Source organism: Eriocheir sinensis, chromosome 11, assembly GCF_024679095.1.
Source record: "Eriocheir sinensis breed Jianghai 21 chromosome 11, ASM2467909v1, whole genome shotgun sequence".
In the NCBI taxonomy this organism is placed as follows: Eukaryota; Metazoa; Arthropoda; class Malacostraca; order Decapoda; family Varunidae; genus Eriocheir; species Eriocheir sinensis.
Genome location: NC_066519.1, coordinates 5,358,062 through 5,373,481, shown reverse-complemented (window position 1 = coordinate 5,373,481; position 15,420 = coordinate 5,358,062).

The window sequence follows — 15,420 nt, the reverse complement described above, 5'->3', positions numbered from 1 at the left end:
GCAGAGGTCTCCGATTCATGATGTATGTATGGTTACTATTTCTGGACCCAATGTGCATGACTTTGCATTTGGTAACATCAAAGGACATTTGCCATTTTTCCGACCATTCGATAATGGGATTGAGGCCTTTCTGAATGATTTCGCAATCGATCTTTGTGAGGGCCTTTCCCCCACCTTGGTGTCATCAGCAAATTTCGATATTGTGGATTTCAGTCGTGATTCGAGGTCGTTCATATATATGATGAAGATAATGGGTCCCAGCACTGACCCTTGAGGAACTCCTCTAGTGACTGGAAGCCAATCGGAAGGCTGTCCGTTGAGTAGTACTCGTTGTTTTCTGTCGGTGAGCCAATCTCTTATCCACGCGATCAGATTGGCTCCGATGCCCGCCGAGTGCAGTTTCTTAAGGAGTCGCTCGTGCAGTACCTTGTCGAAGGCTTTCTGAGAGTCCAGGTATATAACATCACTGGGGATGTAGGCATCCCAGTTCTTATATATACCTTGGAAGAAGTCTAATAAATTCGTTAGGCAGGAGCGCTTGTTTCTGAAGCTATGCTGGGTGTCGGAGATTACATTATTGTCTTCTAGAAACTTAACAAGTTTGTCTCTAATAATCTTTTCGAGTATTTTTCCTGCCACTGATGTCAAACTTATGGGCCTGTAGTTTAATGCAACGCTTGTGTCTCCTTTTTTGAGAATCGGTGTTACGTTCGCCATCTTCCAGTCTTCCGGGACCTTGTTCAATTGAACAGACTGGTTGAGTATGTTAGTGAGTGGCTGAAGTATTTGTTGTTTAAGCTCTTTTAATAACCGCGGGGACAAACCGTCAGGTCCTGTTGATTTGTTAGTGTCGAGTTTATCCAAATACTTTTTCACTTCTTGGTCACATATTGAGTCAATTTTCAGGGGCGTGATTCCCCTCGGCGGGGCAGGGCTCTCGGGCATGGTTTCGATGTCCTCGACTGTGAATATGGATGCGAAATTACTGTTGAGGATTCTGGCCATCTGTTTACTGTCCTGAGTTACAGATCCAGTCTCGTCTGTCAGGGGACTAATATTGGATTTTACTTTCTTTTTCGATCTGATGTACGTGAAATTTTTTTTTTTGAGTTTTTCTTGATGTCACGCGCTATTTGTTTTTCGTAGTTGCGTTTACTACTCCGAATAAGGGTGCGACAAACTCTGAGGCTGTTTTGGTACTGTTTACGGGCTTCGGCCGTGTCATTCTCTTTCATTAGTTTATAATTCCTTTTTTTTAAGTTTACCGCCCTTTTTATTTCTCTGGTCATCCACGGTGGATCTACGGCACCATTTACTCGCCTGGGTTTCGTAGGCACTGTAGCCTTTTCTACTCCCAAAAGCTTATCTTTGAAGTTGTTCCATACGTTGTTGATTGTATTGTCGGTTATGTGAAGTTGGTCCCAGGTCGCAGAGGGAAGCAGCTCACGGGCTAGGTTGAAATTTGCTTTTTTGTAGTCTGGTATCACTGACGGATTGTCTACGAGTTTGTGACTTATGTTGACATTGAAACGGATTAAGTGGTGATCGCAACCGTTAATTTTTTCACCAACTTCACAGTCGCGAATGAGGTCGGGGTCGCTTACTAATATCAGATCCAGCAGATTATTTTCTCTTGTTGGTTGAGTTACAACTTGAGTGAGGAACGAATCCTCCACCATTTCTATAAGCCTGTTGCCCTCTTGATCTCCAGTCAATTGTCCCCAGTCAATGTTAGGGCAATTAAAGTCCCCAATTATTATTGCTTCTTTACTTTGTGTTAAAGAGTGAAGCTCTTCGTACAGGGCAGTGTCGTCTGTTGCCTGTTGCTTTGGAGGCCTGTATACGGTCGCAAGTGTTAATTTCTTATTATTCACAGTTATTTCCACATAGACGGAGTCGTACTTCTCTGCGTCCTGTTTGTCTATTTTTATGGCAGGGAGCGTACTTTTTACGTAGCAAATTACTCCTCCTCCTTTCTTGTGCATTCGATTTTTTGGGAAGCTTTCGTACCTGGGAAATGACAGTTCAGATACTAGATGTGCAGAGTTGGCCCAAGTCTCTGTGATGGCTACCACATCTGGTTTCTCAGTTGCAATATACGCCTGGTCAGTGAAAGTGGCTTTCATCCTCTTTCGCTGACCAGCCTGGTAAACAAGCCTACAACTTTCTTCTCCTCAACTACCTAGAGCAGTTGTTTCAGCACCCTACTCGTATTCCCGCCCGTCTTGGAGACAGGCCCAACATTCTAGACCTCTTCCTTACCTCTAATACTTCTGCTTACTTACTTACTTGTTAAACTGTTCTCTCCGTTGGGCTCCTCCAATCATAACTTTATTTCTGTTTCCTGTCCTATCGCTCCTGTACATCCTCTGGACCCACAGAAGAGGCAATGCTTCTGGCATTTTGCTTCAGTTCGGTGGGACGACCTGAGGATGTACTTTTCCGATTTCCCGTGGAATGATTACTGCATCCAGGAGAGTGACCCCTCTGTGTGTACCCAGCGCATCTCAGAGGTGATTATCTCTGGAATGGAGGCATACATTCCACGTACTTTATCTACCCCTCATGCTAAAAAGCCTTGGTTTAATCATGCTTGTTCTCGTGCTATTAAAGATAGAGAGGCAGCTCACAAAAGGTTCCAGAGCCTTCAAACTCCCGCTAGCTATAACCTTTACATTTCAGCCCGGAATCGTACCAAATCTATTCTCCGACTTACCAAAACTTCTTTTATCAATAGAAAATGTCAACACCTTGCTTCTTCTAATTCTTCCCGTGACTTCTGGCATCTAGCCAAAAATATCTCCTCCAATTTCACTTCTTCCTCTTTCCCTCCTCTCCTTAACCCTGACGGCAGCACTACCATCTCATCTGTCTTTAAGGCTGAACTCTTCGCTCAAACTTTCTATAAGAACTCCACCCTAGACGATTCTGGGCATATTCCTCCTACTCATCCCCCCTCTGACTCCTTCATGCCTGTTATTAAGATTCTTCCAAATTATGTTTTCTATGCCCTCTCTGGCCTCAACTCTCAGAAGGCTTATGGACCTGATGGAGTGCCTCCTATTGTCCTTAAAAACTGTGCTTCCGTGCTGACACCCTGCCTGGTCAAACTCTTTCGTCTCTGCCTATCAACATCTACCTTTCCTTCCTGTTGGAAGTATGCCTTTGTACAGCCTGTGCCTAAGAAGGGTGACCGTTCCAATCCCTCAAACTACCGCCCTATAGCTTTACTTTCATGTATATCTAAAGCTTTTGAATCAATCCTTAACCAGAAGATTCAAAAGCACCTTTCCACTTCTAACCTTTTATCTGATCGCCAGTATGGGTTCCGCAAGAGGCGTTCTACTGGCGATCTTCTTGCTCTCTTAACTGACTCTTGGTCATCCTCTCTTAGCCGTTTCGGTGAAACTTTCTCTGTTGCGCTAGACATATCGAAAGCCTTCGATAGAGTCTGGCACAAGTCTGTGCTTTCTAAACTGCCCTCTTTTGGGTTATATCCCTCTCTCTGTTCCTTTATCTCCAGTTTCCTTTCCGGCCGTTCTATCTCTGCAGTGGTAGACGGTCACTGTTCTTCCCCTAAACCTATCAACAGTGGTGTTCCAGTGGGCTCTGTCCTATCACACACTCTCTTCCTGTTATTCATCAATGATCTTTCCATAACAAACTGTCCTGTCCACTCGTACGCCGACGACTCCACTCTCCATTATTCAATTTCTTTCAATAGAAGACCATCACAACAGGAAGTACACGACTCCAGACTGGAGGCTGCAGAACGCTTAACCTAAGACCTTGCTGTCATTTCCGATTGGGGCAGAAGGAACCTTGTGTTCTTCATTGCCTCAAAAACTAAATTTTTTCACCTATCAACTCGACACAATCTTCCAAACACCTATCCCTTATTCTTCGACAACACTCAGCTATCACCATCTTCAATACTAAACATCCTCGGTCTATCCTTAACTCAAAATCTCAACTGGAAACTTCACGTCTCCTTTCTCGTTAAAATCAGCTTCCTCGAGGTTGGGCGTTCTGTATCGTCTCCGCCAGTTCTCCCCCGCGCAGTTGCTATCCATATACAGGGGCCTTGTCCGCCCTCGTATGGAGTATGCATCTCACGTGTGGGGAGGCTCCACTCACACAGCTCATCTGGACAGAGTGGAGTCTAAGGCTCTTCGTCTCATCAGTTCTCCTCCTCCTACTGATAGTCTTCTACCTTTCAAATTCCGTCGCAATGCTGCCTCTCTTTCTATCTTCTATCGATATTTCCACGCTGACTGCTCTTCTGAACTTGCTAACTGCATGCCTCCCCCCCTCCCGCGGCCCCGCTGCTCACGACTTTCTATTCATGCTCATCCCTATACTGTCCAAACCCCTTATGCAAGAGTTAACCAGCATCTTCACTCTTTCATCCCTCACGGTGGTAAAATTTGGAACAATCTTCCTTCATCTGTATTTCCTCCTGCCATCGACTTGAACTCTTTCAAGAGAAGGGTATCAGGACACCTCTTCTCCCGAAATTGACCTTTCTTTCGGCCGCCTCTTTTGATTCTTTTTTTAGGAGCAGCGAGTAGCGGGCTTTTTTTTATTATTGTTTCCTTTTTTTGTGCCCTTGAGCTGTCTCCTTTGTTGTAAAAAAAAAAAAAAAATCGTCCTTTTTCGGTAATAGACTGCGTGCATTTTTGTACAAAATGGAAATGTGACTCCTGATTTGGCCGCGTCGTGTTGTATGAGTTCGCTTGTCGGAGGCGTCGTTGGTTAACAGTTTCTTGCAAGCCGCATCGACGCTACGGTTCGGTTGATCAAGGATTGCCTTTGCCTTCCCCTCGCCTGCAGTTTTTTTAATAGCTTTTCGAGAAGCTTTCAACTGCCTCGTTCAGGAGCCTTCCAAACCGGGCCAAACCATCCTCGTTCAGGTGGAGTCCGTCCTCCCAAAACAAATCTGGGCGCTGGTTGAAGTGATGCCATGCGTTCGTGAACCCTACGCCTTCATCGTTACATAGGAGGAAAGGGAAAGTATTGTGTGAGTGTATTGTGCTGGAGACATTTAGGTTGAGTGGTAGGGGAAGAGAAATGAGGTATATATGGTGTGGTGTGGTATGTGAAGTGGTGTGGTATGGTGTGGAGTGGTGTGGTTTGGTGCGGTATGGTGTGGTCAGTGGTGTGGTGTGGTGTGTTGTGTGGTGTGGTGCGGTATGTTGGGGTGTGGTGTGTGGTGTGGTGTGTGAGTTGGTATGTTGTGGTGTTCTGTGAAGTGTTTTGTTTTATGTGGTGTCGTGCAGTTGTGGTGTGATGTGCTATGTGGTTATATGCTCTCCTCCGTGTATAAGTTTAAAGTCACACCCACACCTACTATTGGCCCGCGTGTTAACCATAATACAACGCAATGCTTCTCTTTACTTGCCTTAATAAGTGGCAGATCGTCTTTCATGTAGTTACGGTTGCGTGCTTTCTTCCTTGTATAAGTTGAGGTCACACCAACCCCGTACTATTCTCTTGCGTGTCAGTCGATATAATACGCAATGCTTCTCTATATTAGTCTTTATACGTAGCGAATCGTCTGTCATATGGTTACAGCTGCGTGTTCTCCTCCTTGCATAAGTTGAGGTCACATGCACACCGTTCTAATGTCTCGCGTGTCAATCCATATATAACGCATTGCTTCTCTCAACTCTATTCTACGCAGCTGAGTCCTCTCTCATTCAGTTATGGTGGCTTGTCATCTTCACTTTAATGGAGAAAAGGATGAGATACTCCACCTGACCTCTCTCTTGGCCACTCTCCATTACTTTCTGTTATAAAAGCAGTGCCTCGCGGGCTTTTTTGTTTTCACATGATTTTTCCCTTGAGCTGCTTCCTTTGCTGCAAAAATAAAGCAGTCTCGCGTGTCATTCCACACATACCGAACCCAAGAACTAGAACTGGTGGGGAGAAAAATAAGTCAAGAGATGCAGCTGTTCGAATCCTCGTTTTTGCCTCTAGTATTCTGATCCTTATCTTGATGTTTGCTTCCCGCGCGGCTCAAAGCACTGAAGGAGGGAAGGAAACACGTCGTAAACTGCCGCCGCGAGCCGCTTGCCAGCGGGAAAAAAACGGGGCACATCGGAGGGCCTAAAAGTCGCCGATACTTTCCTCCTCACGAGCTTGCACACACACACACACACACACAGCTCCCTCGCCACGATCCGCTCTCTGGTTAAAATACACGAAGATGCCAATAACGCCAAAGCAAGGGGACGTATTTGGGGGGTTTATTTTAGCGGCGGGTTCAGCACGCGGGGCGGCGACAGGGAACAAGCACTCCCGCCGCTGCCGCTCCTAAAGGCGGAGAAGGAGAAGTCGAATATAAACATAAAAAAAAAAGAGATTAATGATTTATACTGAAAAATGTGCAGATGTAATGTTCGGGCAATGTGAAATTAATGACTGAAAATAATGGACAACATTACGTATCAACAGTTTTCTGAGCGCTTCCGTGGTGGAGTGGTTCCAGTGCCTAGCTGTAGATCCGCGGGCCCAGGTTCGAATTTCCAGACACCTCTCCACCCGGAATTGACCTCTCTTTTGACCTTTTATTTATCTTTTGTTTTTGTTTATGTTTTGCCCTCGAGCTTCCTTCCTGTGAGAAAAATATCCAACGAGACGGAGACGAGCACCGAGGCCACGCGCAGCTACAGAGTGCCACAACTATACCTTTACCATGGCCTTTATAACCCAGTATGAGGATTCCAGTAAAGAAATATTAGTAAATCGAGGAACAGGAGCGAGAGGTCATTTTTACTGAAGCGTACAAGAGGGGGCTTATAAATCACAGATCAAAGGTAATAATGAGGAAAAAAATATTAGATCCGCATTCATCATGTCACTGTAACGATTTGAAATGAAATACTGAGATAGTCTGCGAGAAAAAAAGAGTAAGAGAGATTATTTATACGAATGCTTCAATGAGAGATAAGATGAATGCGATAATAACAGTAAAAATGAGAAAAATATTACAGATTTATATATCATAACTCAATACGAAGGCTTTAAAAGGCATTAGCAAGAGAATTCGGGAAAAAAAGGAGATAAGAGAGGAGGTCGTTTCCATTGAAGGTTATGCACGTGAACAGTTTTTAAAGGCAAGGAATAAAAAAATCTTCCACATATCCGTATTTTATGACAGTCACTTAAAAAAGAGTTCAAACACTTGCCTACTTGCTACAACGCAATAATCAACGTAAACTATCTGTCTATATCTATCTATCTGCCTCTGTGTGTGTGTGTGTGTGTGTGTGTGTGTGTGTGTGTGTGTGTTAGACCACGGGCGGTGGCTGAGTGGATAGCGTGACGGCGCCGCGTCCAGAACGACGCGGGTTCGCGCCCCGCCCTGTACCACAAGCTGGGATTTTTCAGTCACCGCCGAGTGGCCTAAGACTACCCACATGCTGTCAAGAAGACCACCTATCAACCCAGACTAGATTCTAGGATCAATGATGACCTCCGTGAACAGCATGAACCAAAGGAAGATGGCGCCACTATAAACACTTGCCTGCGCCACAACGGGCTGGGATCGACCATCAGGCCCCATCAAGAAAGCCTATCGGTGCCATAGGCGAATACGTAAAAAAAAAAAAAATGCAAGATGTTTCTCATACAAATGCTTTAGTTCCTCTTCTCCACCTTGTCCTCTCTGCCCTGACTTCAACGGCTGAGCTGCCACGCCGCTACTTCACTCGTCCGCTCGTCGTCAGTTCCACGTGTGATAAGACCCGCCCGTTGCCCAGGCCTGTTTCTTGCTTCAATCATTATTTGAGTATCCTCCACCTTTGTGTGTTCCCTAATCCATGAAGCTGCCACGCCGTGACATTACTCGCCGTCTGTCGTCAGTTCCACGTGTGACATGACCTACCCGTTGCCCAGGTCTCTTTCTTGCTCCAATCGTTAGAGTATCCTTCATCTTTGTATACATCATATCTATTTTTCGGAGTCCACAACGAGAAATTCCATTTTTTCACCGACTGATATCTCACTTTTCTTGTCATCTTTTAACCTTGCCATACATCTCGAGAGGGAAGAGTCGATAATTTAAAAATTATAAATAACTACATTATATTTGTGTTTCGGAGTCCACATTCAGATTCCTATTTCTGTCTGACTGATATTTCTCTTTTCCTGTCTTTTTTGTATTCTAAATCTTCAGTACGTCTCGAGAGGGAAGTGTCGATATAAAATACATACATCTACTTGCTCGCGTCCTCTCTTACTACATAAAAGGGACAAATATATTGTATTTTGTGAACTGAATGAATGCCTATGCTGTGGCCACGCTGTAACACTTCTAAGAGCTTGTAATATATTGTTTTACCGATTAGGAGGAAAATGTAGAGCAGCCATTTTTGTATACTTCTTATTTTTCATACTCAACAACACCTGAGTCTCCTGTTACTGAAAAAAAAAAAAAAATCACTCGCCAACACGGGTGAATACTGTGGGTTGTGGTCATGGTCATTTCTTTACAGGGTCCTTCAGTGTGTCGTCTCTTGCCGTGAAATAGCCAGAAAACAGTTCGCCCGTGTAAACAGACCCCTTGACACAACCACAGCGGAGGGAAAGCTTCGTGAGGACGTGAAAGATGTGAGTATATTTTATACTATTTCGTTATTTTTACTTCTCCACTGCATATTTCAAAGAGGCAATTCGTAAAAGGTTTGTTTCTTAATTAATTTTTAGAGTATTTTACAGTTTCGATATTTTTTTTGCTCTATTTTCTCTTTCTCTCATTTCTAGTTTCTTTTTGTACTGTTCCGTTGTTTTATTCCTCATTTCTTCATATCAAAGAGGCAATTCGTAAAAGGTTTGTTCTCAATTCATTTTTAGAGTGTCAGTTTTTTTTTTCTGTTACATTTTCTAGTTTCTTTTTTCACTGTCTCGTTTTTATTCCTCTTCACTTCACTTCAAAGAGCCAATTCGTATAAAGTTTGTTCTTCATTCATTTTTAATATTTCAGTTATTTATACTTCATCCCTTTATTTCCTCTCCCTTTCATTTCTTTTTTAGTGTATTTTTTGTAATGTTCCGTTGTTTTATCCCTTCACAGTACATTTCAAAGGCAATTCGTAAAAGGTTTGTTCTACATTCATTTTTAGAGTATTTCACAGTTTCAATATTTTTTCACTCTATTTCTTTTTCTAGTTTCTTATTGTGCTGCTTCGGAGTTTTTATTTCTCTACTGTGCATTTTAAGAGGCAATTCGCAAAGAGGCAGTGAGTTCATTCTGTACCCGCTAATCCATATACAGGGGCCTTGTCCGCCCTCGTATGGAGTATGCATCTCATGTGTGGGGGGGCTCCACTCACACAGCTCTTCTGGACAGAGTGGAGGCTAAGGCTCTTCGTCTCATCAACTCTCCTCCTCATACTGATAGTCTTCTACCTCTTAAATTCCGCCGCAATGTTGCCTCTCTTTCTATCTTCTATCGATATTTCCACGCTGACTGCTCTTCTGAACTTGCTAACTGCATGCCTCCCCCCCTCCCGCGGCCCCGCTGCACTTGACTTTCTACTCATGTTCATCCCTATACTGTCCAAACCCCTTATGCAAGAGTTAACCAGCATCTTCACTCTTTCATCCCTCACGCTGGTAAACTCTGGAACAATCTTCCTTCATTTGTATTTCCTCCTGCCTACGACTTGAACTCTTTCAAGAGGAGGGTATCAGGACATCTCTTATCTCATATTTGACCTTGCTTTCGGCCACCTCTTTTGTTTCTTTTTTAGGAGCAGCGAGTAGCGTTTTTTTTTTTATTATTGTTTTCTTTTTTTGTGTGCCCTTGAGCTGCCTCTGTTGTAAAAAAAAAAAAAAAAAAAAACGCATTGTACAGGTGGGGAACAAAACATCGAGGGAAAACAGGAATATAAACAGGAAGAAACTGAAAATCCTTGTTGTGTGGAGTCTCTCAAAAGTAGATGTACGCATTTTATATTGACACTTCCCTCTCGAAATGCATTGAATAGTTAGAATATAAAGCAGACATGAACAGTGAAATATCAGTCACAGAAAAATTGGAAAACCTCGTTGTGGACTCCGAAAAATAGATATCATGTAGTTATTAAATAGATATGATGCAATTATTATATATAGTTATTTTATATTGACACATCCCTCTCGAAATATACTGATATGATGTAGTTAAATATTAGTCAGAGAGAAGAAATTGGAGAGCCTCGTTGTGGACTCTGAAAAATAAATGTGATGTAGTTATTAAATATATATGATGTAGTTATTATATATAGTTATTTTATATCGACACTTCCCTCTCGAAATGTGTTGAAGAGTTAGAATATAAAGAAGACGAGAAAAAGTGTAATATCAGTCAGAGAAAAAATGGAAAGCTTCGTTGTGGACTCCGAAAAATAGATGTGATGTAGTTATTTCTATCAACTCTTCCCTTTCGAAATATATGACAGGGATAGAATATAAAGAAGACAAGAAAATTGAAATATTGGTCAGACAAAAATTGAAGTCTCGTTGTGGACTCTGAATAATAAATGTGATGTAGTTATTTATATCAACCCTTCACTCTCGAAACGTATTGCAAAGTTGGAATATAAAAATAGGATACAGAAATATCAATCAGGGAACCATTGGAAAGCCTTGCTTGTTATTAACTACGAGGAATTAGAGGCGGTTACTCGTATTCACCTTGCACCTTCCGCTGTTATTATTATTATTATTATTATTATTATTATTATTATTATTATTATTATTATTATTATTATTATTATTATTATTATTATTATTATTACTATTATTATTATTATTATTATTATTATTATTATTATTATTATTATTATTATTATTGTTGTTGTTGTTGTTGTTGTTGTTGTTGTTGGTGGTGGTGGTGGTGGTGGTGGTGGTTGTTATCATGTCTAACCCTCTGATAATAAAAAGAGAAAAGCGAAAAAAAGTAAAGAAGAAAAGAAGGGAAGGAAGGAAATAAAGGAGAGATATCGGGGGTGAAGTAGGTAAGAGTGGAAGAAAGGAAGGGAAGAGAAAAATAATATAGTGAAAAATTGTAAATACCTGTTGTGGAGTCTGATAAAAAGGTTGGTGTGGTTCAAACATTCACGCCTCCTTGAAGCTTACTGCAGGAGAAAGATGAGACAAGGAAAGGAGAAGAAGAGGAAAGCGTGTGAGAGCTGTTCATAAGGACTTAAAAGAATATTAATGACGTATATTTACGACTTGGTTTTGGAAACGTCCTGGAGGTAAGAGAAAACAAAACAATACACAAATGGTGAGAAGAAAATTAGCACTTGCTCGAATGAAATAATCTACTGGGTTATTATGTTTAGACTTTTAATGATTCACCTCCGACACGAATGGCAGGGTTGGAAAAAAATAGCTGAAAGAGAGTTCACGGAAAAAATATAAAAGCCTCGTTATGGAATTAATAAAAAGATATTGTTATCTATATTCTCTCCTTCGCTTATGCGAGACGAAAAAACGGGAAAACAAAATAAGAAAAAGGAAAAAAATAGAAAAAGTGGAAGACTAAAAATGAAATAAGAACACACTTTTTATGAAGTGACTCTTTGAAAATATACATTAGAGAAATAAAAGCAAAGAATAATTAAAAAAAAACTAGAAAAAGAAAGGAAGAGAGGGAAAAAATATCAAAACTGTGAGACTAAAAATAAATTAAGAACACACTTTTTACGAATTGCCTTTAGTAGAGGAATAAAAATAACGAAACAAAATGAAAAAAAGAAACTAGAAACGGGAAAAAAAGAGGAAATAGAGGGAAAAGATATCAAAACTGTGAGACTAAAAATGAATTAAGAATACACATTTTACGAATTGCCTTTCATAAAATGTACACTAAAGGAATGAAAACAAGGAAACAAAATAAAGTGAAACTAGGAAAATAAACGGAGAAAAAGAAATAAGAAATGGAGGCAAAAAATATTCAAACTGTGAAAGACTAAAAATGAATGAAGAACACACGTTTTACGAATTGCCTTTATAAAATGTTCACTGGAGGAATAAATACAACGGAACAGTATAAAAAAAAAACTAGAAACGGGGAAAAAAAGAGGAAATTGTGTAGAAATATCCAAACTGTGAAAGTCTCTAAAATTGAATTAAGAACACACTTTATACGAATTGCCTCTTTGAAAATATAACAGTAGAGGAATAAAAATAACGAGACAAAGAACCTAGAAAAAAATGTTACCTCCTGCCCCGATATAAAAAAAAGTAAGCAAGATTATTTCATTTATATATTCAGGGACTTCCTTTTGAATCTGAAGGGAATAAAAAAAAATATAAAAACGAAAAGTCGGTGGCAAAAATGTTACAGAAATGGGAAGAACACGCGGTAAAATTTAGTCTCGATTCTCTTCATTTTATTCATTACAAAGGTAGAAAAAGGAACAAAAATGGGAGGAATCAAGGAATAACTTGTGAACTTTTTTTTTTATAGCAAGGGAGGAAGCTCAAGGGCAATAAACAAAAGGGATGGGAAGGGGAGGGAAGGGAAGGGAAGGGAAGGAAAGGGAAGGGAAGGATAGGGAAAGGAAGGGAAGGGAAGGGAAAGGAAAGGAAAGGAAAGGAAAGGAAAGGGAAGGGAAGGGAAGGGAAGGGAAAGGAAGGGAAGGGAAGGGAAGGGAAAGGAAAGGAAAGGAAAGAAAAGGGAAGGGAAGGGAAAGAAAGGGAAGGAAAGGGAAGTGAAGGTAAGGAAAGGAAAGGAAGGGAAGGGAAAGGAAAGGAAAGAAAAGGAAGGATAGGAAAGGAAAGGAAAGGAAAGGAAGCCTGCAAGAACATGAGCCGGGTGCAAAAAACAGGCTATACAACGCTGGAAGGAGGTAATGAAGACCAAGCTCAGCGGTCAGTCTGTGGATAGAAAGGAGTGGTGGAGTGGAGTGAAACAACAACAAGGCCTCTCAGCCGACAACGCCATCTCACCCCTCGTCAGGCCAGATGGGTCAGTGGCTATGCGCGACAAAGACAAGGCGGAGCTACTGGCGGCCCACTTCTCTTCCAAAATGTCAGTACCTGATCCCCTCCGCGCCCCCTCGAAGCTGCCATCCCTCACCAGGGCCTCTCTGGAGAGTCTCACTGTCACCACAGAGGAGGTAAAAAATCTGCTGCTGCAAATAGACCCCAAGAAAGCCCTAGGGCCTGACAACATCGGCCCTCACCTGCTAAAAAGATGCGCTGGCCAGTTCGCCCTACCACTTACCACCATCTTCAATAACATCCTTTCCACCTCCAAGTGGCCCACACTTTGGAAGAAAGCAAGAGTGGTGGCCATATACAAGAAAAAAGGCAAACAGGACCCAAAGAACAACCGCCCAGTATCCCTCCTCTCCATTGTTGGGAAGATCTTGGAGTCCCTTATAACAACCAAACTCACGGCCTTCCTCGATGCCCACCATCTCCTCAACTCCAAGCAATTCGGTTTCCGGCAGGGAAGATCTGCTGCAGACCTGCTGCTCCTTAACTCTGCCTCATGGAACCACTCGCTGGACAGGGGACTCGACACCTTCGTCGTGGCTCTTGACATAGCCGGAGCCTTCGACAGGGTTTGGCACCAAGGCCTCATCGCCAAGCTGAAGAGCCTAGGTGTGCGAGGCGCCCTCCTGCAACTCATTGGGGACTACCTCCAGGACAGGGCGTTACAGGTGGTGATTAACGGCCACACCTCAAGCCAGTACCCCATCAATGCAAGCGTGCCCCAGGGCAGCGTACTAGGGCCTCTACTGTGGAATGTTTATTTCAATGACATTCTCCAGATCTTCCCTGAGGCCCAGGCGTACGCTGACGACTGCACCCTTGCCTTCACCAGCGACAGACAGGACTGGCAAGGCACAGTGTGTCGCATCAACATGGCACTCGACAAAATTATCGCCTGGAACGGCTGCTGGCAAGTCACCCTGGCCCCTGACAAAACACAAGCAATGGTAATATCCCGCAGGCGAGATATCAACAATCTAGCCGGGCCGGGGATACAACTGGAGGGGAAAACGCTACCCCTTCAAGACTCCATCTCCATTCTCGGAGTGGAGTTCGACACGGGACTCTCCTTCACCAACCATGCTAAAAAAATATCAAAAAAATGCAGCATGGAAACTCAGCTGTGTACGGCGCATCTCCCATCTACTTGACGCCAAAGGGACTGAGGTGCTGTACAAGGCACAAGGACGCCCCCTCATGGAGTACTTCCCCCTCGCCTGGTCCTCCTGCCCTCCATCCTATCTTGCAACGCTGGATCGTGTCCAGGCCAGAGCCCAGCGTCTGATACAGCGCACAGGTCCTCAGCACGCGCGTGGCTCCCTGCAACCTCTACAGGAGCGCAGGGATGTGGCAGGTCTGTGTGTAATGTTCAAGGCACACAACCTAAACACACCCCACCTGGTAGCTCTCAAGCTCCCCGCGCCCCCAACCCCCATACACTCCACCCGAGCAGCACCCCACAGACAGGAACAAGTGGCTGTACCCTTCTCCAGGACAGAACACCACTTCCGCTCCTTCCAGCCCCGCTATAGCCGCCTGTGGAACCAGCTTGTTCGCCACACCGACCTCCACCATCGCGCGTCACTTCAAGACTTCAAGCGGGAGGTGAACAGCTGGATTAGGACTTCTAGGCAGTAATTCAATGTGTCTTGTATGTGGCTATAGATAGATGAAGCTTAAAACTTTCAACTTTAGCACAATCTTCTGTAAGCCCTGTTTAAATAAAAAAAAAGGGAAAGGAAGGAAAGGAAAAGGAAGGAAAGGGAAGGAAAGGAAAGGAAAGGGAAGGAGAGGGAAAGTAAGGGAAGGGAAAGGAAGGGAAGGGAAGGAAAGCGAAGAAAGGACGGTAGACTCTGCTCCAAGAAAAGAAACCAGAACAAGAGGTCAGAAGAGTCAGTTTCAAGTGGAGAGGCGTGTCCATATTCTCTTGCAACGGACACGAAAAAGGTGTTAGAACGATGTAGTAACTCTTCTTCACCCCCCCCCCCCCTCCCCCCCTCCCTCAGAGCGTAACTGCTGGAGGAAAGGAATGAAAAATATATAAAGAAAACAAACAGAAATAAACTAGAAAATAAAAGAACTGTTAAGGACTGGAAGAAAAAAATGTGAAGCTTTGCAGTGAACACGAAAAAAAAAAATAAAGATAAAGAAATTCCTCTTCACTCTCTCCCCTCAGAGCGTAGCTGCTGGAGGTAAGGGATGAAACATTTAAAAACATAAATTGACTAGAAAATAAAAGAAGTGTTAGGGACTGAAGGAAAACAAATTCCGAAGCATTGCAGCGAACACGAAAAAAAAAAAGAGAGAGATATAGTAATTCCTCTTCACTCTACCCCCCCCCAGAGCGTAAGGAGGAAAGCTATGAACAATATATAAAGAAAACAAACTGAAATTTACTAGAAAATAAAAAGTGCTAGGGACTGA